Source organism: Panthera leo, chromosome C1 (genome assembly GCF_018350215.1).
Source record: "Panthera leo isolate Ple1 chromosome C1, P.leo_Ple1_pat1.1, whole genome shotgun sequence".
In the NCBI taxonomy this organism is placed as follows: Eukaryota; Metazoa; Chordata; class Mammalia; order Carnivora; family Felidae; genus Panthera; species Panthera leo.
In genome coordinates this window covers 70,971,560-70,995,971 of record NC_056686.1, presented here as the reverse complement: position 1 = coordinate 70,995,971, position 24,412 = coordinate 70,971,560, and the positions used below count along the sequence as shown (strand labels likewise).

Genomic DNA, 24,412 nt, shown 5'->3' with positions numbered 1-24,412 from the left:
CTACAATATGGGTCGTTTGTTTTTTGTTGATTAAGGGTAGAAGATAATAATATAGTTAGTTCTGGACTAAGAGGTGAAAATTCACTAAAACATATTGTTGGTACATATAATTTACAGGTTCCACGTTATAGTATATGGATCTTCTGAAGACTGAATGGGAATGAGACACCCCCCCCAAAAAAAAACCATAAAAGCAGAGTTCACCTATTATTGGCTCTTCATTATCCAAACCTATGCTATCAAAGTTAAGATGAGAACATGAGAAAGAAAATATTGGTGTCAGAGTTGATATACAAACACAACAAAGATAGCTCTATTTAATCTCTCCTTCAGGTCCAGATGGTGTGAATAGAAGAGGATCTTGAAACAGGCCAAAGTAGGTGTAAGACTCAGATTTGTGAGGTCATTTCAAAGTCAGAACTCAGTGTCCGAACCAATGGCAAGAGATCAACCCCTTTCTGGACTAGAGCAGTCCTAGATCTGCTTCAGAGTCTGTGGTTTGCCTGGTGGAAAGTAACACCGAATTTTCTTCTTTTGACAGAAATAAGGGCCCGATATAGGCATCTTTGTGAGAAAGGTATAACCTAGGGATTATCTTGATCTTACAAATGAGGGGAAACTGAAGACCACAAGATTGAATGAGTATGTAAGATACACAGTGACCAAATCAAGGATCCAACTTAGCTATTTAAAGTTCTTCCTCAGCTTTTCTTCTCTATTCTGAAAACATTGCTTAATAACTGTATATGACTTCAGAATCAAAGAGCCAATGTTAATTAATAATGGGTTAGCCATTTTAGGGCTTAAGAATGTTTATGCTCTTTGAGCAATTCAGCTTCTGAGAATGCATGCTAAAGAATGGTTCTAAATTAAGAAAAGGCTTTGTGCACAAAGTTGGTCAAAACAACATTTACAACACTGGAAAGTTCTAAACATTTTAAATAGTAAATGTAAAGCATTGTGGTCAAGTGCATGGATTCTGGAATCCTATTGCCTACATATCTCAGCTTTTTCACTTGCTAGCTACGTGACTTTCAGCCAAGATCCTCTTTGGGCAATTCCACCCATCATAGGCTTGTTATGGAGATGAAAGAAGTTATATGTCAAATATTTAACATAGTACCTGGCACTGTGTATGTGTATTTATTGTTATGTATGCAATGCTATTTAACATTCTTTTTTTCTTTTTTAGAGAGGAGACAGCGTGTGCACGAGTGAGTGGGGGAGAGGAGCAAAGAGAGAGGGAGAGAATCTCAGTCAGGCTCCACACTCAGTCAGCACAGAGCCTGAGGCAGGGCTCAATCTGGACCCTAGAATCATGACCTGAGCTGAAATCAAGACTGGGACACTCAACCGAGTCATCCAGGTGCCCCAATAAATTAACACATTTTAAATTATCAGTTTGGTTTATCTAATATTGAAAAACATGTATGATGGTGATTTGCCGATGGACTGGATATGGTAACAAGAGATGCATTTTTTTTTTTTTTTTTTTTGGGACAGAGAGAGACAGAGCATGAACGGGGGAGGGGCAGAGAGAGAGGGAGACACAGAATCGGAAATAGGCTCCAGGCTCCGAGCCATCAGCCCAGAGCCTGACGCGGGGCTCGAACTCACGGACCGCGAGATCGTGACCTGGCTGAAGTCGGACGCTTAACCGACTGCGCCACCCAGGCGCCCCAAGAGATGCATCTTAAAGAGACTTCCAGTGTTTGGGTCTGAACACTACAAGAGTAGAATTTCTTTTAAAAATTTGTTTTTAATGTTTATTTATTTTTGAGAGAGGCAGAGACAGAGCATGAGTGGGGGAAGGGCAAAGACAGAGGGAGATGCACAATCCCAAGCAGGCTCCAGGCTCCAAGCTGTCAGCACAGAGCCTGATGTGGGCTCAAACCTGCAAACCGCAAAATCATGACCTGAGACGAATTTGGATGTTTAACCGACTGAGCCACCCAGGTGCCCCATTTTATTTCTTTTTAGACAACAGTTTTATTGAGAGTTGGGAGCAGAGCTCCCTTCCCTCCCAGTCAGTCCTGGCCACGTGGGCCCAGGGTCCACATACAAGTCCTACAGGCAGAACACGGGTTGGGGGTCAGCGGCCAAACACACGCACACGCAGAGTGGCGAGTGTTGAGGCCTGGGTTTCACATTCTTCACAGTGACTAGTGGGCAGTGAGGTGAGTATCCCAGCAGCAAAAGTCGCAGATGATTTTCAACCAACGCCGACCGACCCCCCAGCTACCCCAGCAAAGCGTTCAGGCAAGGGGTCTGGGGCACGAGGAGTAGACCTACCCACAGCCTCCAAAAGTAGAATTTGTTTTTACTGAGATGGAGAAGTTGGTAGGAACAGAAGATATGGGGATAGGTGGGAATGAGGAATTCAGTTGTAGAGTGACATTTGAGGATGCCAAGACAAAACCAGGTGGAGGTGTTGGGAAGGCAGCTGGAGAAACAAACCAGTCCAGGCTGGAGATGGTAATCTTGGAGTCACCGGTATATGAATGGCACTTAGATGTATGGGGTTAAACTAAATCACATAGACAGTGAGTATGGATAAAGCTAATAAAAGTTCTGAGAACTGACTCTTAGGGATTTGCAATGTTCATTTCAGAGAAATGAAGAGTCTGTTAAGAAGACAGAAGGAGCAGCCAGTCATGTAAGAAGAGAGCGAAGTGACAGTGAAGACGAGTGATCAGTCATGTCAGATGCTGCAATGTGAGGTTTTGGCGTTAGAGGTTTTGGTCACCTTGACAGAGGTGTTTCAGTGCAGTAGGGGGGATGAAAGCCTGCCTGAAGGGAGTCCAAGGAAGCCTGAGAAGAAAGCACTGGAGACAAGTGAGGACTAGCTAGTTTCAAATTGTTGCTCTTTTCCTAAAAAGGGACCAGCAAAGCGGGACAGTCCCTGGAGGGACATGGGCAGTGGTGGGGGAACTTATTTTAAGATGGGAATTATTACAGCGTGTAGTTGCAGGTGGGGATGATCCAGTAGAGAGGGAATCCGGGATGATTCGGGAGCATTGTGGTGATGATTGCTGGAAGGAATGAGCTCCAGGATCTAAGTGGAGGATCTGGTCTTTCACAGCGACAGGGACATTCCATTCACAGTAAGAGGAGAGAAAGCAGGGTATGCATGCAAGGAGTTGGGACATGTGCTGATGGGGTGCGTTCACGGTTTTCTTCCTATCTAATCAGTGAATGCTCCAGATCCTTAGCAGAGGGCAATGATGAGGCAAGAGGCGTTGAGGGGGGTTGAGGGGAGAAGAGGAAGTGAGATGTCCCTGTTGAGGGGAGTGGGACAGTGAGTGGACCAGGGAGCTCAGTAGGACTGCCAGACAAAGCCCACCTAGTGACGCTAGTGAGCCCAGATTTAAGACCATTCAGAGAGTTCATGTATTTTCCTTTGGCCTGTCTTTCGGCTCAGCTGCAGAGATCTGAACTGTCTGTCAAGCAATGTCTGGGCTTCATCCCAACCAATTAAATCAGAATCTCTGGGGCTTGGACCCAACCATAGCGTGTATGTGAAGTGATTGCCCTGTGCAGCCAGGGTTCAGAACCATGGGTTAAAGCAAAAAGGTAATGGGAAGGTTCACAGAAGAACCTGAGATCCAGGACATCCTGGTGTGAAAAATTCAGTGTCTGTTTAATTATTTAAGTGTGGGCTGAAAACTTAACTGAGAAAAGGAGCCCAAGAGGGGGAACTAACAGTGAGTGGCTACAATGGGGTAGAAATTGTGCTGTGCGCTTCACACGCTTGGTCCTGAAAAAGAATACGAATTAGATAAGAATCTTGGAGGTAAGAATTTTAGCCTCTGCTTTATAGTAAATGAGCTGAAACTCAGACAGGTGATGTGAGTTGCCCTCAGCTCCCCTGCTAATAAGCAGTAAGAGCCAGGATTTGGATCTGGACCAATTTGCTCCCAAGTTGTTGCTCAAGATTTTGTGAAAGATGTGCGACTTAAGCTGTGTGTTCAAGTAGTAGGAGCATTTTGATTTTGGATGTGCAAGAGGGCTTCCCAGCTGGAGGGACACTCTGAGAAAAAAGACCTGAAGGCAAGAAAGAACATGATGAATACAAGAGATATTCAGGGAGACAACGCCTCCTGGGGCAGGTGGGTTGAAGTAAATAAGAGAACAAATGATTCCACCAACCAACAGATAAATGAGTTGGGGGAGTGTCTGTCCTCAGTGGCCAGACAGCTGGGCAGGCTGCCAATGTACTTGGGGCCCAAGGAAGCTGCATCGCAGAATTGCTAAGCAAATGTTCCCTGCATTGTTTGTACAATTCATTATTTTAAAAAAATGATAGCTGTTGGGCTCCATTGAGATAAAAGATGGCCTCTGAGTATAATCTCATTATCATCTGTCACCATGGCTGGGGAGCTTTATGTGTCCGCAGAATCTCAGAATCTATATTTCTCTAGCTTTAATCTCAGGGTCGATATCCCAACACAGCACTGCTCATAATAAATAGCTAGTAGTAAATGATAAAGTAGGCTACTGTGTTTTATTTTATTTGGCTTTCAAGCCAATCAATTTTATAGCTGTCTGTTTGAGGGCTGAAAAAAACTTCTGGAGACAGCAAAGAATCATATGAAAAACTAGAACACGCTGACAAAATGAATCTTTATCTCCCCGGCTTCTCCCATGGAAAGACGCCCTGGGTAGACTGTTGATTATGCATCTAATAAGGCAGCTGCTCATGGAAATGATCCTTTTGATTGGTTTGCAGACTAACTTGGTTTTATGCCCCTTTGGCCAGTGATATAGCTTCTCATATACACTTGTGTGGTATATTCACTGATGACATTGGTTTGCTTGCCTTCTGTCAGCGATTTTTTTTTTTACTTTGAGAATATGGAAAATCATAATTCATGAAATGGTAGCAAGAGAGAGAGAGAGAGAGAGAGAGATGAAAAATAGAATAGCATCTGTCCTCAACAATACTGCTAATTAAAAAGCAGAAGCTACCCCCTTTCTGCCTAGTATTCTTCTTGGAGCTACATGTGGTTCAAATAAGGTGGCAAGTGTCTTCCCTGTCCTGGGGTAGAAAGCCTACACTTTTGAGGGTTTTTTTATGTTATAGGGGAAAAAAAGAAGAAATATCAATGATCCAATAAAAAATATGCCAGACACTCACCAAAAAAGGCAACTTCTACATATAATTGCTATGCTTGTCTGCATTTCAGTTGCTGACCAAAAAAGTCCATTTGGTTCAAGTTGTTCATCAGTACAGCAAGCACTTGATTCATTCATTCTCTGAGCAAACTTTTGTAGAGTATCTACTGTGAGCCAGACAGCGTTCTGGGTATTGAGAAAGATGTCAAGGGAAATACGATGGACCCTGAGTTCAAAAACAGCTTACACTAGTGACTAAGGCTCTTCCAATAGATAATCATGGGACAAGGAAGGGGTTGCCATCACTGTCCAAAACGTATGACCAGAGTTATGACTATTCAAAGTGCCATTTGGGTTGCCTTTGTACAGCTGGCAGGGTACGGTACAAAATCCATTACTGCCATGGAACCAACAGGATTTTCCTAAGTACCAATGAATGCAAGAGCATTTGTATGTGATGTGTATATTTTGTGTAGCTTATGTAAATGAGTTATAGGCACACTTTACAAAAATTATCATTACTATCCTGAGGTGTATTTCTTGATTTTTGTTTCCTTTACTATTTTTTAATTTTTAAAATCCATTTGATTCTCCTGTGGAAGTCTACGCAGAAAGGCAAAAGATGTTTGGCTAGAGAGGAAGAGTCAGGGGAAACTGGGAGAGCTGCAACAGATGTAACCTAGACTGCTAAGGGGCTCACTGTCATCACACGAAGGACATTCCCAGCGTTGAATACAAACTGGAGCACCGTGCAGGACACGGCTCCTTCGCTTCCAAGGCAGCATGTTCTCTTGATTGCCCCTTCTCCGTCTCTTTTGCTGGTTTCACTTTTCTCCCTGGCATCTTAATCATGGCAGGGTCCACCACTGGTCCAGCTCTCTTTTCCTTCTCCCTTCACCCTTGGTCATATCATCAAGCTACATGGCTCTGAGTAACCATCTATATACTGGCAACTCCCAAATATATATCTATACCCAGGACCTCTGTCTCTGTCTCTGTCTCTCTCCAGCTCTAAACTCATATGGAAAATACCCCTTCAATGTCTAGTAGTCATTTCTTCCGACCCCAAGCTTGCTCTACGCATAGCCCTCCCCATCTCAGTTGATAGTAACACAGTCCTTCAGGTTGCTCAGGTCAAAAATCTTAGCATCTTCTGTCACCTCTCTGTTCCTCGCCACCCACACCTAATACATCAACAAATAGTGCTTTTCAGTATAAAAGCAAAATCTGACCGCTTCTTACCACCCCCAGTACTATGTCCTTGTCTTTTGTCTGGATTCCTACAGACCCGCTGATTAGTCTCCCTGCTCCTCCCCTTTCCCTCTTACTATCTATTCACACTGTAGCCAGAGTGATCCTTTTAAAATTCAGGTCAAATCACATTATCCCTCTGCTCTTGGCCTGGCAATGGCCTCCTGCCTTATTAAAGTGATGCCAGTGACCTTCATTATCTAGTCCTGTCACCTTTCTATCTTTTCCCCTTCCACTCCCTGGCTCACTCACAGCACTCCAGTTACACTGTTGTCTTGCTTGTCCTTGAACATGTCAGCGATGCTCCCACCTCAGGGCCTTTGCATTGTTGCTTCCTCTGCCTGAAATGCTGCCTCGCATTTATCTGCATATAGCTTACACCCTCATCTCCTTCAAGTCTCTACTCCAATGTCTCCTTCTTCATGAGATCCTCCCTGACCACCCTATCCAGTTTTCAACCTACCCCACTACTGGCACGGCCCTGACCCCTTTCCTTGCTCCATAAGGTTCCCCCCACTAGAACTTAAGCTCCATGAAATAGGAATTATTGCCTGTCTTAGAGTTCAGTCATCATCCCAAGCACTTAGAACAGTGCCTGGCAAATAGTAAGTGCTCAACAATTATTTGGATATAAATAAAAATGAATGAATATATAATACACAGGAAGGAACCTCCTTTTAAGGAGTATTCCTATCTATACCAGATACCAAATTTGTGTTCAAATAGTCCCTAAGGGAACATGGAAACACTCTTCTGAACGGTTATCAGACACACAAGTTCTAGTATTCCAATCACTAACACTTTTGGTGTGTTTGTTATAAAGTGGGCCCTGTGAGAAATACTCTACACGCACCATCTCTTTTAGCACTCACAGCCCAGTGAAGTAACTTGGAATGATGTTACCTCCATTTTATATCAGGGGTGCACCGGCTCAAAAGGACTAAGGAGTTTTCCCAAGCCACCCAGCTCACACGTAGAAGAGTTTCTTTACCACTCTACAAGGCCACCTCCTTTAAGTAAAGACCTAATGTCGAACTGGTTCTTTGAAATTCATTTTTCAACAGTTTGTTCAAAGTCCTAAGAAAATCCCTAACCTATTGTTTGAAACTGGCAGTGGAAAGATCTGAGAAGTATGACCAACTAGCCAGACAGAGCCATAAGACAGACACAAGTCTCATTTGGATACTGTTTTGATAACCCTTGATACTGATGATTCTAACAGATTGGAAGGATATGAAAAGAATCCAGGATTCTACCAAGTATAAATGTCTTCAGAGATAACCTGACAATATATTTATATATGTTAAGAGTCAATAAATGCAAAACATAATCAACTAAAGTGTGTAGTCTGGGTGGGAGGAGGGTTAGTGCAGAATTCTGGGAGACGGTAAAGAAATCCAGTAACACAGAATGTGAACGCAGGGCTGCGAATGATGAGACGAGCTCGGCTGAAAGGCACTTGTAACCTTGCTTTAAATAGAACTACTCTGTCCCAGTAGTGCTGTTCCCAGAGAGACACTCAGTTACCACCTCTGGGTGTTCCCAGGATTCACTGGAATGGCAGCCTCTTTGTGTATAGAGTGGGTTGAATGGTGCCCCCCTCCCCCAAATGTGTCCACATCCAAATCCCTGGAACCTATGTTCCCTTCTTTGGAAAAAAGATCTTTGCAGATGTAATAAAATTAAAGATCTTGAAAGAAGACCTTCCCCCAGTGGGCCCTAAATCCAGTGATGAATGTCCTAATGAGAGATAGAAGAGAAGACACACAGAGAAGGTCATGTGAGGCTAGAAGCAGAGGTTGGAGTGGCTTGGCTTCCATAAGCCAAGGAAGACAATGCCTGGAGCCACCCAATGTGGAAGGGGCAGGGAGGGATTCTCCTTTCAGGCCTCAAGAGGCAGCAAGGCCCTGCTGACACCTTGATTTCAGACTTTCAGCCCCCAGATTGAGGGAGAATAAGCTTCTGTTGTTTTAAGCCACCCAGTTTGTAGTAATTTGTCACGGCAGCCCTAGGGAACCGGTAAAATGCTTAAGTATCACTCAACTCCAGGCTGGTTTAGATGTAAGTATGGGTGTGTTTAAGGAAGTCAACACACTGTAAATATTTTGTGTGAGGGAGAAGCATACATTTGGTATATAATGTGCCCATAATGTTTAAGAAAATTTGACCTACTATTAAAATGAATAGAACTTAAACTCTACTCTATAACATATGAATAATTGCTTTAGATTTTTAAGTTATACTTTTACTAAGTTTATACATACAGTATTGAAATAAAATAAATTAAGGGGGCGCCTGGGTGGCTCAGTTGGTTAAGCATCCGGCTTTGGCTCAGGTCAAGATCTCGCAGTTTGTGAGTTTGAGCCCCACGTCGGGCTCTGTGCTGAAAGCTCAGAGCCTGGAGCCTGCTTCCGATTCTGTGTCTCCCTCTCTCTCTCTGCCCCTCCCCCACTCATGCTCTGTCTCTCTGTCTCTCAAAAATAAATAAACATTAAAAAAATTTTTTTTAATAAAAAAAAAAAAGAAATTAAGGTTAGCCCTCCTTGTAAGTTTGACTTATTAGTGTTCTGTGTTATTTGAGCACTCAGAAAGTTATATTAGTTCAATCAAAACATTGAAGTAATAAAAAAATAGAATGCATTGATTTATAAATGCAATTTAAAATTCTTGAAGGTGTTAGCTTAGAAATAGGATCACATATTATTCAAAGGCCTTTAACATAGTTTAAATATATATGACAGGCTATATATACTATACAGAGAACAGTCAGATTTGATGCAGAACTTAAAAGCTTCAGGAAAAATTAGTTTTTTTAATCTGTAACCTTAATAAATTGAATATTAATTTTTAAAAACAATGTTAACCTCTGAATAGTTTTTACTGCCTCAGAACCACTCGAGGGCACCAAAAAGCTCACATTTAATAGAAGCAACATAAAAGAAACTTTCTAACTGTGTCATCCTTCAGGAACAGGGCCACGGGAGGCAGCCAGCAGGAGTGAATCAGTGTCTGGACAGTGTGAAGGTGATCTGTGCTCTGGTGGGAACAGCAGAAGGCCGTGAACTTCGCTGGTGGGTGCCTTTGTTCTGACTCAAAGTGTTCCTTGACACGCGGAGGAACATCAGGTCCAAAGGCCTCTAGTGACTGAACGGATAAGGTGAGTTCAATCAAAGCTTGACACAACTCATCCCTGCCTCTCCTCCCCAAGACAGTGCAGTGAGTGTGGCGTTCAGGCAAGCATTCGATGTTCTCTTTCTTTATTAGTTTAATTTGAGGAACCAACTCTGTCCCTGCAGAGAAATCTCTAGAATGATCATGTTGAAATGGTAGCCATTTCTGGGTGTAGTACTTAATGTACTTAAACACCTCCTCATTGCTGCATGTATCATTGGTTTCCTTACGTGTGGCTGCTGGTCCTAACATTTCCATCTGCTTCCACGTTGGGCCTTTGGTCAGGTCCGAGAGGTATGGCCCTGAGCACGTGCTGTCGTGAACCGCAATACAGGGTGTTGGTCTTCGCTTTATCGGTAGTCTGAAGAATCACAGTGGGTGACTGAAGGCCTGTAGCGTGGAAACCATAAAGAAACAGAAATGATTTTGTATGAAGAAACTGAAAAGGGACTTGATAATGGCCTTAAATGTATAACCAGTTTTAAGACTATCCTTAGTTCTGTCCACTTCTTTTTTTTTTTTTAACGTTTATTTATTTTTGAGACAGAGAGAGACAGAGCATGAACGGGAGAGGGTCAGAGAGAGAGGGAGACACAGAATCTGAAACAGGCTCCAGGCTCTGAGCCATCAGCACAGAGCCTGACTTGAACTCACGGACCGCGAAATCATGACCTGAGCCGAAGTCGGATGCTCAACCGACTGAGCCACCCAGGCGCCCCTTTCCACCTCTATCTTATATTCACTTCAAAGCTCTTGGGCTGCTCCGGGGACTTGTAGAGGACAGCAAGGTGGAGGAAGCAAGGTGGTGAGAGGAACCCGGGGCTCACATTGCCAAGCTGGCATCACTCAGCAAGCCCTGCAGACAGGTGTTCCCCAGCGCTGGATGCTTTCTTGACCTGGACCGCAGAAAGCTTAGCACTCTTTTTCTTCTCTGGCCTCTACTTGCCAGTTCTAGAAAAATAAGAAACATCCCACTTGCCACCTTCCACTACCGTAGTAAGAGAACAAGAACGCTGGTTTTTATTGGGTTGAATCAGCAGGGTGTTTTTGTTTTCATCTCCATGGACATGACTCGGTCGGAAATCAAAGCACAGTAAACCAGGGTTTTTATGACATCTCATTGGAAGTTGTCCGTGAAGTCTCTTTTGAAAAGTTCAGTGTCCAGTTCTAGCTGAGTGATGGGGAAGAAGACACATGTGACTTCTCTGTGAAGTCTTCCCCATGTCTCCTCCTGGCTCCCCCACGTGAGCTAGTTTTGCTGCCATCTTTCTTCCATTGATTTGACAAACACTGGTTTGGCACTTGCTATACTGGGGACATAAAAATAAAAGGTTTAGTCTCGGATCAAGAAGCTTTTAGTAGAGTCAAGCGAGAGAAAAATAAACAGATCACCAACGGAGTAAAAAAGAAACATAATTTCATGGAAGCGGCAGGGCTTCTGCATATCGTCATGCAAAGCGTGCACCGCACAACCCTGGAGGGGGGTAGGGTGCCTTTCACATTGCAGTCAGGTGAAGGCACAGCCACCTGTGGTAGCTCTGGAGGCAGATAGGAGGGGCCGCTAATCTGGGCAGATGAGGAAGAACAAAAGGCAGGAAGACGCCACGGCGGTTCCTGTGTTCACATCTTTCTGTAAGCCCCTTCCACCCAGGTCTGTGGCCAGACCTGTGACTTCATTTTAGCTAATATAAGTCAGCAAAGGTGATAGGATGTCCCTTCTAGATTGTTACATAGACTAGAATGCCCCTGTTGCTAGGAGTGCCTCTCCTTGGCCGGCTTTGAGGAAGCAGGCTGCCTGCTACGAGCTTCCCTACGGAGAGGGCAACTGGCAGGGACTTGCAGGCAGGTAACAGCTGACAGCCGGCAAGACCCTGAGGCCTTCAGTGTGACAGGCCACAAGGAGCTGAATGCTGTCAACAACTACAGGAGCTTGGAAGTCTTCAGATGAGAACCCAGCCCTGGCTGTTGGCCCGACCGCAGCCTCGCGAGAGACCTGGAAGCAGAGGATCGATCCAGCTACGCTGTGCCCGGACCCCGATTCCACAGATGTGAGAAAATAAATGGGTGTCGTTTGAAGCTGCTCATTGGGTGGTGATATTGTTATGCAGCACTAGATAGCTAATACAGAGGGTTAGGGACAGCAGCTCAGGTCACCTATACACTATGTTCCCATGGCGCTTTGGAAAATGCTCAGAATGGTGGAGGGCAAATGTCCGTCTTCCCTCCTGAAGCCATGGACATTGTCTTATTCACCTCTGAGCTTCCTCATCTATAAAATAGGGTAATAACAGTACCTACTACGTAGGGCTGCAAGTTAGATAATTTAAGCAATGTTATTAACACAGTGACTGTCTTAGTAAGTGCTCATTAAATACCACCTCTAAGCCTCCAGGGCTTAGTACAGCACCTGGTTCATACTTTATAAATGTTTATTGCATGAATGGTTCATTGCAAGAACTGATGGAGAAGGACCGTATATCAGCACCTGATGGCAGTAGGAAAAGTATCAGCAGTTTGGCCACCGTCCCTCAGGGTCAGCCAGAAGGAACCAGAGATGTACAAAACCATGGTGTCAGGGTGACTAAGCAAACCCAGACAGGAACAGGCCTAGTCAAGGGAGCTTCTGTTGGGAACTGCTTTCTGGTTCTGCCTACTGCAGACACTAGATTTTTGACCGGGATAGATATGTGGGTTTCAATCAGTTCTTTTATTCAGGTTTTATGAATCTACACTTTGTGTCGAGAGCCATAAGCGGTTTACATGCCTATCTGTAGGCACACCTCATTTTATTGTACTTGGCTTTCTTGAGCTTTGCAGATACTGTAATTTCTCTGCTTACAAATTGAAGGTTTGCGGCAACCCTGTGTTGAGCAGGTCTGTCAGCGCTAATTTTCCAAGAGCATTTGCTCCCTTCGTGTCCCGGTGTCACATTTTGGTAATTCTCGCAATGTTTCAAATGTTTTCATTATTACTTTCTTCGTTACGGTGATCTGTAATCAGTGGTGACAACTCAACTGAAAGCTCGGATGATGGTTAGCATTTTTTAGGCAATAAAATATTTTTTAATTCAGACATGCACATTGTTGTTTTGGACATAATGCTACTGCACACTTAATAGACTGTAGGATGGTGTCAACATAACTTTTGTGTGCACTAGAAAAGCAAAGAAATTATGTGACTTGCCTTGTTGCAAATTTCATTTCATTGCAGTGGTCTGGAACCAAACCTGCAATATCTCTGAGGTGTGCCTGTGTAAGAAATATATGAGAATCAGCAGATTCTGAGGTGACTTTTTAATTCCTCCTTTCTACGAATCTGATAATAATCTTTAATGCTCCCCTTGCTACTTCTTTCATTCATTATGCATTCATTTATTCCACCCACAAACATTTATTGAGGACAGCTCTATGCCAGTCTTTGGGTTAAGCACTTGGAATACAACAGTGAGTCAAACAGCTGCTCACGGTCCTGGGGCTCATTAATGACACATCCAGTTGGAATCTCTTTTGTATGTTTTGAGCACTCCACCCCCACCCTGCACCCTTGCTGTTTGTGCTGTGCTGGTGTGTTCTACTTTTATTTGGGGGTCCTTAGTCTTCTTTGCAGTCTTTACCCTTTGCTTATGCACTTGCTTCAAGAAGAGTCTTCACATATTGAGTCTTCATCAATTAAATTCTGTGTAAGGTTCTTCTCCCTCCAGTAAGCTTCTCCCCATGGGACTAGGCAAGTGATTTTGCAACTAATAGCCTCTTTAATCTGGATATTCTCTGTGATCTCTTTTCTGATGTTTTCTCTGAGGAACTGCGGAGATAAGAAGGCCCTTTGATGGTTAAAAACTCTTTTATTGCTTGGAGCATGAGCTTAAAGTGGGTCATGCATTGCGTAACACCCCGCACTTATGGACACTATGGAAAGAAGATGGTAGGATACCCTACCTAACTGAGCCAAACAGCTCTATTTAGTGGCAGCGTGGGGGTGAAGTAATGACCAACAGGAGCATGGTGAGCAGTAAGGAGAAAGCCCAGCCACAAGAAGTTTGATGTATCTTCAGGTGGTCACGGAGGACCAGCACCTCGACACCTTGGTCTCGCTATTGCTGATTTTTTAGCAAAAGCTTTGGATCCACCAAGTGGAATTGTGGACAGCAGCAGCCTTGCTTTAAAGTTTGTTGTCTGCTTTTAAAAAACCAAACCATATGGGGCGCCTGGGTGGCTCAGTCGGTTAAGCGGCCGACTTCGGCTCAGGTCATGATCTCACGGTCCGTGAGTTCAAGCCCCGCATCGGGCTCTGTGCTGACAGCTCAGAGCCTGGAGCCTGTTTCAGATTCTGTGTCTCCCTCTCTCTCTGCCCCTCCCCTGTTCATGCTCTGTCTTTCTCTGTCTCAAAAATAAATAAGCGTTAAAAAAAAAAATTAAAAAAAAACAAAAACAAACCATAACTTGAGCAGCCATGAACCCACCACACAACCTAAGCAATAGAATGTTATCAATGTCATTGAAGCTCCCTCTGAGTAGGGTTGCCAGATTTAGCCACAAACAAGCAACAACAACAAAATACACCCTATTAGCTTTACATTGCAAATGAACAATAAATAATTTTTAGTAGAAGCATGTCCCATGCAATATCTGGGGTATAATTATACTAAAAACATTATTCATTATTTAAATTCAAAGTTACCCCTCTTTTTATCTGGCAACACTATCTTGCCAGCCACAGCCCCATGTCCCTTCCCTGACAGATAATCATTGCTTTTCAATTTGGCTTTATCATCCCTTTGCTATAGAGTTTATAGCTTACCATATACATATGTATATGTATCCCTAAACAAAATATTGCTTTGCTTGTTTTCCAAGTGTATTAAAATGCCATCTTTCATGTATTCTTTTCCTCTCAACATTCTATTTCTGAAATTCAGCTATGCAGTTGCTTCCTTTTTACTGTTACAACCATTTTCTGAATCTACCACAGTGGATTTGTCTCTTCTCCTGTTGAGTTGTGTTCAGTTTTTTGTTACTATACACTGTGCTGGCTCAAACATATCATCTGATGCTCATGTGCAGAAGTTCCTCAAAGGCATAGTCCTAGGAATCAGAGGACATGGACTGTCACAACTACACTAGATGTAAGTGTTTTCCTCAAAGTGATTGTATCACCCAGTACAAGTATTTTGAAGACCGCATTGTACTACTTAAAATCTTCAGGCTTTATCCAGTCTGGTAGGTATAAAAATGTCTCTCACTGTGATTTCATTTTGCTTTTCCTTGATTACTAATGAAATTAAGCTACATTTCGTATATTGATTGGCCATTCATGTTTCCTCTCCTGTGAAAAGCTTTTCATTCCTGTTGCTCATTTTCTCCTGGGTTCTTTGTGGGGTTTTTGCTGATTTTTAGGTCTTCTTCCTGGATCCTGTATACTAATTTTTAGTTAATTCTATGCATGACAAATATACCTTCTCAATTTTTAGTTTGCCTTTTTACTCTCTTTCCAGTGTTTTTTGATAAAAGGAAATTTATAATTTGGTTTTCTCTAATTTATCAATCTTTTCCTTTATGGTTTGTATTTTCTGGGTCTTGTTTAGAAAATACTTCCTTACCTAAAGTCAAAATATTTTTCCGGGGCACCTGGGTGGCTCAGTTGGTTAAGCGTCGTCTAACTCTTGTTTTTGGCTCAGGTCATGATGTCATGGTTCATGGGATTGAGCCCCACATCAGGCTGTGCTGACAGTGTGGGGCCAGCTTGGGATTCTCTCTCTCTCTCCTCTCTCTGCCCCTCCCTCTGCTCACATGCACATGCTCTCACTCAAAATAAACATTAAAAAGTATATTTTTCTATATTGACACAAATTTTTTTAACGTTTATTTTTGAGACAGAGAGAGACAGAGCATGAACGGGGGAGGGGCAGAGAGAGGGAGACACAGAATCGGAAGCAGGCTCCAGGCTCTGAGCCATCAGCCCAGAGCCTGGTGTGGGGCTCGAACTCACGGACCGCGAGATCGTGACCTGACCTGAAGTCGGACGCTTAACCGACTGAGCCACCCAGGCGCCCCGACACATAAATTTTTTTAAGTTTATTTAATTATTTTGAGAGAATGCAAGTGGGGGAGGAGCAGAGAGAAAGGGAGAGAGAGAACCCCAAGCAGGCTCTGCGCTGTCAGCACAGAGCGTGACACAGGGCTTGATCCCACCACCCGTGAGATTATGACCTGAGCCAGAACCAAGAATTGGATGCTTAACCGACTGATCCACCCAGGTGCCCGACACATGAAATTTTTAAGGTTTTTCTTTCCACATTTAAATCTTCATTTCACCTGGATTATAGTTTATATATGATGTGAAAGAGGAATCCAATATCTCTTTTTTCCAATATGGATAAACTCTTGTTCCCACACTGTTTATTGAACACTTCATTCCCTTGCCATCTAGCTGCTCTAGAGTGCCAGTAGATCAGTTTTCATATATTTATGGATCCATTTCTGGGCTTACCATTCTCTCCTTTGATCTATTTGTCTATCCCATTTGTAATATCACATTGTCGTAGTTAAGTCGATTTATCAATCTTGCTGTTTGGCAGATCTACCCCATCTTACACACACACACACACACACACACACACACACACACACACACACAAAGGCGTGCACAACCTTGTTCTTACTCAAGAGTATCTGAGTACTTTGACTCTTTGTGGGGCTGTGCTTTTCCGTGTAAATTTTGGAATCGGATTAATGAGGTCTGTGATAAACCGTTGAGATGCTGATTTGAGTTGCATTGAATCTGGGGAAGGTCGACATATTTATACTGAGTCTCTCTACCTGTGAACATGGTAAATCTCTCTGTTAGTTTTGGTCTTCTTTGATGTTTTTCTCCATAAAGGTCCCTTTATTTTATTATAGTGTTGTTTCTATTGTAATGGTATCTTTTAAATTACATTACTATAATTTTTATGGCTGCTGTCTAGAAATGCAATTGGTTTTATATACTTAGCCACTTTGCTAAGTTAGCTCCTCAATTCTAATAATTTGGTTATAGATTCTTTTGAATATTCTCTATAGGCAACTATATCAATCTGCTAATAATGATTGCTTTATTCCTTCTTTTCCAATTTGTATACCTTTTATTTATTTTCCTATTTACGTTTTAGTCATGAAAATCACTAGAATAATGTTGAATATAACAATGGCATTGAGCGTCTTCAACTTGTTCCTGATTTTAAAGGGAAGGCTCGTAAGTTTTACCATGAAGGATCATACCTGCTATACGTGTTTGCTTTTGGCTTTTATCCTGTCAAAAAGTTACCTTCCTCATAATAATCTTCAGAGTTTCTGTCACAAATCAGGATGCTTTTACTCAAATACCTTTCCCTGCATTTACTGAGATGATTAAATGTTTTCCTCATCTGATCTGTTAATGTAATACATTAAATTAATTGTTTTTGTAAATTAACCCAACTTTGCATTCCTGGGATAAACCTAACTTAGCATGATGGGTCATCTTTTTTGTGCTCTGCTGGATTGGTAATAGGTTGTTTAGAATAGTTTGTTTTTTGCAGTTTTACTTATGATTAAGTTTAACCTATAATTTTCCTTTCTAGTTCTGTTTTGTTTGATTTTAGGATCACTGTTATACTAATCGCATAAGATGAATTGGAAGAATTTAAGATTCAGTTGTAATTGAAGCACCAAGATTCAAGATACGAACTTCCAAAGTGAGATGGTAAGACAAGATGCCTTTTCAAAAGACATATCTAGGAATTAGTTCCTTGACATTAACCACCCCTCATCCTCTCAAGCATGTACATGGCTTGAGAGAGGGAGTATGATGGAAATTTTGCAAGAAAATTTCTTTGGCAAACACTGCTGTTATGAATTGAGACAACTGAAGAGGGATTCAGTAGTTCCCCTTAGTCCTCTGCAGTGAGGCAGGTCTGGGGGGGCCTGTGTCTGGCTCTCATCTGAAACACAGGAAGCAACAACGGGGTTGGCCTGCTGCTTTGCCGATGGAGTGAAAGAAAGGTGTGCCTGGGCTTGAGTCAGTCTGCATTCCCCAGATTTGCCTGGGCAAAGAATCCATGAGTGTTTCCTTGGCTCAAGTACAGCCAGATGCACACAAAGGAGCTGGCACGGGGTCATCTTATATGGTCTCAAGTAGAATTGGGTCAGTTGGAGAGGTGAGCAGGCTTCATTACAGGAGAAGCTGGATGCTGCTTTTCTGGGCATTAAATGGGGGTTAATAAGCAATGCCCAGAATAGAGTGTATTCATTTAGATCAAAGGAAATCAGCAGTGATGGGGTAAGAAAAGAGGTTTTGCAAAGTTCACACAAAAGCCCTCCATGAGAGAGAGAATCCGCTTCAAATATCCAGTAGGTCCAGAGAGAGCAAAGCACACTGATAACAGTACCAGTTAAGTAAGGACTTTCTCTTCTCCTCCTTCTCCATCTCCTTAACCTGCAGAGGACCAGAAACAGCAGTCAGGGAATGGGGGTCTGTCATTTAGGAAAAGCCCACCCTTTCATTCTCTGCTCTGTGATGCTAGGGCCACAGCCCCGCAAACTACATTTCTGCTTTGCCAACTTTTCCCTGTTGGGCTCTGCTGCTCAAGGTACCGGAGGGGGACTGGAGGGCTGGCGGAGCAGAAGGGCTGTGCTCCTCCCTGCCTCCTTCCTGTCTGGTCCCTGTGAGTGTCACAGCTTCTGACCCCATCAGGGGCAGTTCCTCCCATGACAGCAGCCAGTTCATTCACAGTTTCAACAAGACTTGTAAGGCCAGGCTCCTCACATCCACCCCTTCTATCCCGGGACAGGGCCACATACTCTTCAAAGTTTGAGTCTGGCCTCATGGGCTCCTTCTCTGAGCTCAGACACACCAGCACCAACCAAGCATCACTTCCTCCTCAGGGTCAAGAGTTTCAGCCCTGCAGGCTTCCTTGTCTATGCTTTGAAGTTTCAAGAATGCTAACATCTTTCTTTCACTCCCTTAGCCCTGGGGATGGTAGCTGCTGTTGAAATCGTGACACTTAAAGATACCTTAGAAGTTTCTTCTTGTCTCATCAGTCACCTGGATAGTGACTTCTGTTTAGTTAATTTTTTACATTAATTTTTTTCTCAAATCGCTGGTATATTTTCAGTCTCTTGTTGGGCCCTGACTTATAGATGGTGCAGTGGTGGTGGTGGGGTAGGGGTGGGGGTGATTGAGAAAGGGGGAGAGAAAAAGAGAAGACGCTGACTCCATTTCCTTCCCCCAAAACAGGTGGTCAGTCTGCCACAGCCTCTGAGTTGGGGGAAGAGAAATCCTAACTTTTATTTATTTATTTATTTAACGTTTATTTATTTTTGAGACAGAGAGAGAGCATGAATGGGGGAGGGTCAGAGAGAGGGAGACACAGAATCTGAAACAGGCTCCAGGCTCTGAGCTGTCAGCACAGAGCCCGACGCGGGGCTTGAACTCACTGACCGCGAGATCATGACCTGAGCTGAAGTCGGCCGCTTAACCGACTGAGCCACCCAGGCGCCCCGAGAAATCCTAACTTTTAAACCGAAAGCCTATCTTATATCGTACTGGTCATTTTAAGTTACTAATTTGAGTCTGGGTTTGTGTCTATAAGTAAATAGAGACATTTCTATTACTCATTAATAACCTTAAAAGTCAAGGGGCTTGCCTGAGTTTTCATCCAGTGTCAGGGGAAGGATTACCTTCACTGAGAAGATTTAAAGGGACAGTAGGAGACAACCACTTATTTGATTGCATCCCATGAATCCTACTTATTTAACGTGCTGGTTATAATCTGAGGCTGTAATTGAAATGTCTCCTAGAACTCACAAGTAAAACTCTCAAAGCCTAGGATTTCTTTCATGGGAAGATTTCTACTACTGATTATGTAGGCAGTCTATTTCTTTCTCTTTTTTTTAATGTTTGTTTGTTTGTTTCTGAGGGTGAGCCAGAGAGAGCATGAGCAGGGGAGGGGCACAGAGAGACTCCCAAGCAGGCTCCCTCACTGTCAGCGCAGAGCCCAATTTGAACTCACAAACTGTAAGATCTTGACCTGAGCTGAAATCAAGAGTTGGGTGCTTAAATGACTGAGTTGCCTAGGCACGCCCTGTTTCTTTTAGAGTCAGTTTGGTAAGTATTTTGGGGGGAATTTCCATTTAAAAGGTACATTTTCAAAGTTATTAGCATAAGGTTTTTCTATCTTATATTTCTATTATATTTGTGATCTTTGTGTATTCTTCTTTTTCATTCCTAATATTATATATGCCTTCTCTCTACATATATCTATTTAAATGTTTATTATTTATTTTTGAGAGAGAGAGACAGAGCATGAGCAGGGGAGGGGCAGAGAGACAAGATGACACAGAATCCGAAGCAGGCTCCAGGCTCTGACCTGTCAGCACAGAGCCTGACTCAGGGCTCAAACTCACAAACTGAGATCATGACCTGAGCCGAAGTCAGACATTTAACCGACTGAGCCACCCAGGTGCCCCTATTTGTGTCTTTATTCAATCTTTCCAGGGGTTAGTCTCTTCCAAGACCCAGTGTTTGGTTTTGTTGATCATCATTATTGTATCTGTTATCTGTTTCTTTAAGGCTATTATTTCCATCTTTTTACGTTCTTTGGGAATATTCTGTTAGTTTCTCCCTTCTTACATTTAATGCGTTTCTTGTTCATTTTAAACCTTTCTTCTTTTTCCAAAGAAACATTTAAAGCTGTGTGTCTTCTTTTATGTGTACTTTGGAGACCTCATCATCACCCTTTGCCACCTCTTATTTCCCTGATCTGAGTGAGTTCACTGCTTACCATAAATTTTGGGTATAGTGTCATGCAGTTCTTATTTTTCAAACTTTATAATATTATTTCGTTCAGTTGATGTTTTTCATTCTTAAATTCTTTATTGAAGCATAACACAGAAAATATAAACATATATACATACTGTACAGAAAAATGTACATGTCATAGGTATAAAGCCTGAAAAAGTCTCACCCATGTATCCTTTGGTTAGGATTTAAACACAGAGATAACGAGCACTTTTTTTTTACTGACTTGGAAATCCATACAAAGATAACCAACTTGAAGTGTACAATTTAGTACACTCACAGTGTTGTAACAACCACCACCTCTATCGAGTTCCAACACGTTTTCATTACCCCCAAAGGAAGCCCCGTACCCGTTAAATAAATAGTCACTTCCCATTCCCCTCTCTTGCCAGCCCTTGGCAACCACAAGCTGCTTTCTATCTCTGGATTTTAAGTGTGCTTTTAAATTTCTAGATGTGTAGAGACTTTACGTTGTAAGTTTTACTGATTTCTAACTTGTGTTGCAATGTTATGGCACTGGTTCTTTGAAATTTGTGAAAATTTGGTACTGCTTTATGCCCTAATTCATCATCAGTTTTCATAAATGTAATATGTGCTTTGGGAAAGAGAGTGTATTCTCCAGTGGTTGAGTGCAGTGCTCTATATAAGTCCTTCACATCACACTTGTTAATTATGTTGTTCAAAATCTTTATAACTATACTGAATATTTTTGGCTGTTTGATCTATCAATTACTAAGAAATGTGTGTTAAATCTCTCACTCTAATCAAGGAATTGTCAATTACTCCTTGAAATACTGTCAGTTTTTGCTTTCGCGATAGGCTTTTCAGATAACACGGAGAGGCACTAATCAAAGCAGAAACTTCAAATGTGCCACATTTGCAAAAAGACTATCAGCTGCCTCAGTCTGTTCTGCCAGATTAACCCAATTTGGTCGATGTCTTCCCAGAACAAGGTGGCCCTTGCTGTCACTCTATGTCCCACCCCCTCTCTTTTCCTTCCTCCCATTCCAGAAATGCATTTATTTAAAATCAAAAGAATGGCCTAAGATGAAGTTGAACAAAAATACTCCAGATCCTTGGGATTTCCTTATTTCATTTCAGCAACAAAGTTAAAAATGTCTGTCAATTGTCATTTCCCTAACCACCATCCCACTTCACGGCTTGCCATTTTCCTCCAGGGTCACTGTGTACCAGAGGCAGTATTAGATCGAGGGTGGGACAGGCACTGTTGGCATCTCACGTCTGCGGACTCCCCAGGGTTGTGCTGTCTCTTCATCGGGCAGCGAATGATGAATTGTGAGTCAGTCCACATTGGGGGAAGCCTCTATCACCCCACAGCTGAACTCACTCCGTTCATTTGCTACCTTAGAACAGGAAAGAGAAGCATATGTAGCAAACCATTGGGCTGGGTCCAGCATCTTTATTCCTCATTACCTTCTACATCTAATACAATTGCTCATTGAAATAATCACTGTCTTCACCTGGTGGCACCGTTCTATTTTGCTTATAAGACAGGCTGGCAGCAAAACCTCTTTTACTGAGCTTGGATTCATTTCCCTTAGCAGATGATTTCAATAACTTCACATCATTTTTCATCTGGCAAGTCAAGGGAAGCCAAGTTTTGAGAGAAATAAAGCTTGTTCCTTGGAGTGGAACCGTGCCAGGGAAGGTGAAACAACTTCATTTTCCACGGGGACATGTGGGCCCTTCTAGTTTTTGCGCGGAGAGCTGCCTGGATTTGCTCAAATCAACTTGTGGTGCTCATACTAATTGGTTGTTTGAAGCGGGTTGTCCAGCTGGCAGCCGTTTGGGCCGCTAGAATGGCCCTGGGGTTGCTGATTCACTTCTCTCCCAAAGACTGAATGGCCTATTATTTGAAAGGGAGGACGGAGCCAACCCAGTTTGCCCTGGCTTGCTGCGGGTGACCTAGGAGGCAGGCCGCCTCTCCAGGGTTTCTCCTGAACTTTGAAGAAGTCGTTTGCACCTTAGTGCAATAAACTGGTGCCGCATCTGGTGCCCGGGAGCGGGACAGTGGATAGTGTGAGAAAGAGACACAGTGAGAAGCTGAGGTGTGTGAACCGGTCAGCCGGGATAGTTTACAGTCCTCTGCATTTGTTACCTCACCCAGGACCCTCCTCCTACTCGTTTTCCTGAGCTGAGAAGCAGTGACAACGAAAGGGACCATGGAGCAGATGATGCCAACTATTATGGTATTTTATATTTTATATGTGGTACTTTAATATTCATTTGGAGAGCCTTGTAGAGCCAATCAATGCATAGAGATATATTTACTGGGTGTCTGCTATCTGCAAGGAATGGTGCTAAGTGCTGTGAGGGAAATAAAATAGAAATCTAAGATCACTGCCCTCACACTCCTTTTAGTCTAATTAGGAGGCCCAGATGTAAGCACAAAACATTAAAGAACAATACGAGAGTTCAGTGAGACCAACGTAATATACATAAAGAAAACGCCAAGCTTATTTCTCATAGCAGATAACTTCTGTCCACCTCTAGAGGTATTAATGACTTGAGTCCTCAGCAGAACTATCTCTTAATAATAATGAACATACACAACGTTACTGAGAACTTACCAGATGTAGAGCATGTGTAAGCAATTTACCCTTTGTTTTATTTCACCTTTAGAAAAAATCATTAAAATGTAGCAAACATCTTTTTTTAATGTTTTTAATGTTTACTTAGTTTTGAGAGCGAGAGACCGAGCATGAGCAGGGGAGGGGCAGAGAGGGAGGGAGACACAGAATTGGAAGCAGGCTCCAGGCTCCGAGCTGTCAGCACAGAGCCAAACGCGGGGCTTGAGCCCATGGATTGTGAGATCATGACCTGAGCCGAAGTCAGGTGCTTAACTGACTGAGCCACCCAGGCACCCTATGACAATCTCTACATTTTTTTTTAACGTTTATTTTTGGGAGGGAGAGAGAGACAGAGTGTGAGCAGGCGCAGGGAGAGAGAGAGGGAGACACAGAATCTGAAGCAGGCTCCAGGCTCTAAGAGCTATCATCACAGATCCCAATGCGGGGCTTGAACTCACAGACTGTGAGATCATGACACTTAACCGACTGAGCCACCAAGGTGCCCTGACAATCTCTACATTTTAATTGGCATGTTTAGACTCTTTATATTCAATGTAATTTTCAGTGTATTTGGATTTAAGTCTAGTATCTGCTTTTTATTTCTTATTTGTGGCATATATTCTTTTTCCTGACGTTCTACCTTAATTTATTAAAAAATTTTTTTAATGTTTATTTACTTTTGGAAGACAGAGCCAGAGTGCAAGCAGCAGAGGGGCAGAGAGAGAGGGAGACACAGAATCTGAAGCAGGCTCCAGGCTCCGAGCTGTCAGCACACAGCCTGACACGGGGCTTGAACCCACGGACCGTGAGATCATGACCTGAGCCTGAAGTCGGACACTTAACTGACTGAGCCACCCAGGGCCCCCAAAATGTGGAAAAAATCTTAAAAGTGAAACATGATTCGGGTTTAAAACTAGATGTTGCAATAAACATTTTGAGCTTCAGCCTTGACCCAATTTATGTCAAAGCCTGGAACTAAGATTCTTCTTTATGTTGTAACATGATTCATGTTGCATCTGAGAAGCTGACCCAGGTCCAGGCCATAATTGGGATATAGACCCACATGTGTATAAATAGGACTATGTCCTCCGAGGACATGCTGGGGCATGTTCCCAATTGTGGCACTGCATGATAGGGGGTTAAGGGCAGGAGGCAGCAACAAACCCTTGTTAATAGGAAAGCTTCATGGTAGAGAAAGAATTTCAAGAGAAGTAAAAACTCTATTTACAGATTAGGAACTAAAGTAGAGATTGAAATTTTCACCCTATAAACATTCGACCCCATATCTCAAGATTAGATATCCGTTATCGAATTCGTTTAACCAAGGAGCAACGTGAATCTCATACGGCCGGGAACATCTTGGAATACCAGAGTATAAAAACCATGATCTTTATAAAGGCTCGACTCTTCAGTGTTCTCAGGAGGCTCCCTCTGGGCAAGTACTGGAAGGAGCAAATAAGTTGTAAAACTGC

General features: G+C 42.9%; 1 long non-coding RNA gene and 1 other non-coding gene across 2 annotated transcripts; one reads left to right on the top strand and one right to left on the bottom strand.

The window, feature by feature from the left end:
* Positions 1-2,125: 2,125 nt before the first annotated feature.
* Positions 2,126-2,221, bottom strand: LOC122229090. The gene has a single exon (XR_006206947.1). It is a non-coding gene; the product is annotated as a small nucleolar RNA ACA64 (small nucleolar RNA).
* A 9,102-nt stretch (positions 2,222-11,323) lies between these two features.
* On the top strand, positions 11,324-22,918 carry LOC122227808. The gene is made up of 3 exons (XR_006206222.1): positions 11,324-11,585; positions 17,153-17,253; positions 22,478-22,918. It is a non-coding gene; the product is annotated as an uncharacterized LOC122227808 (long non-coding RNA).
* Positions 22,919-24,412: the final 1,494 nt, after the last annotated feature.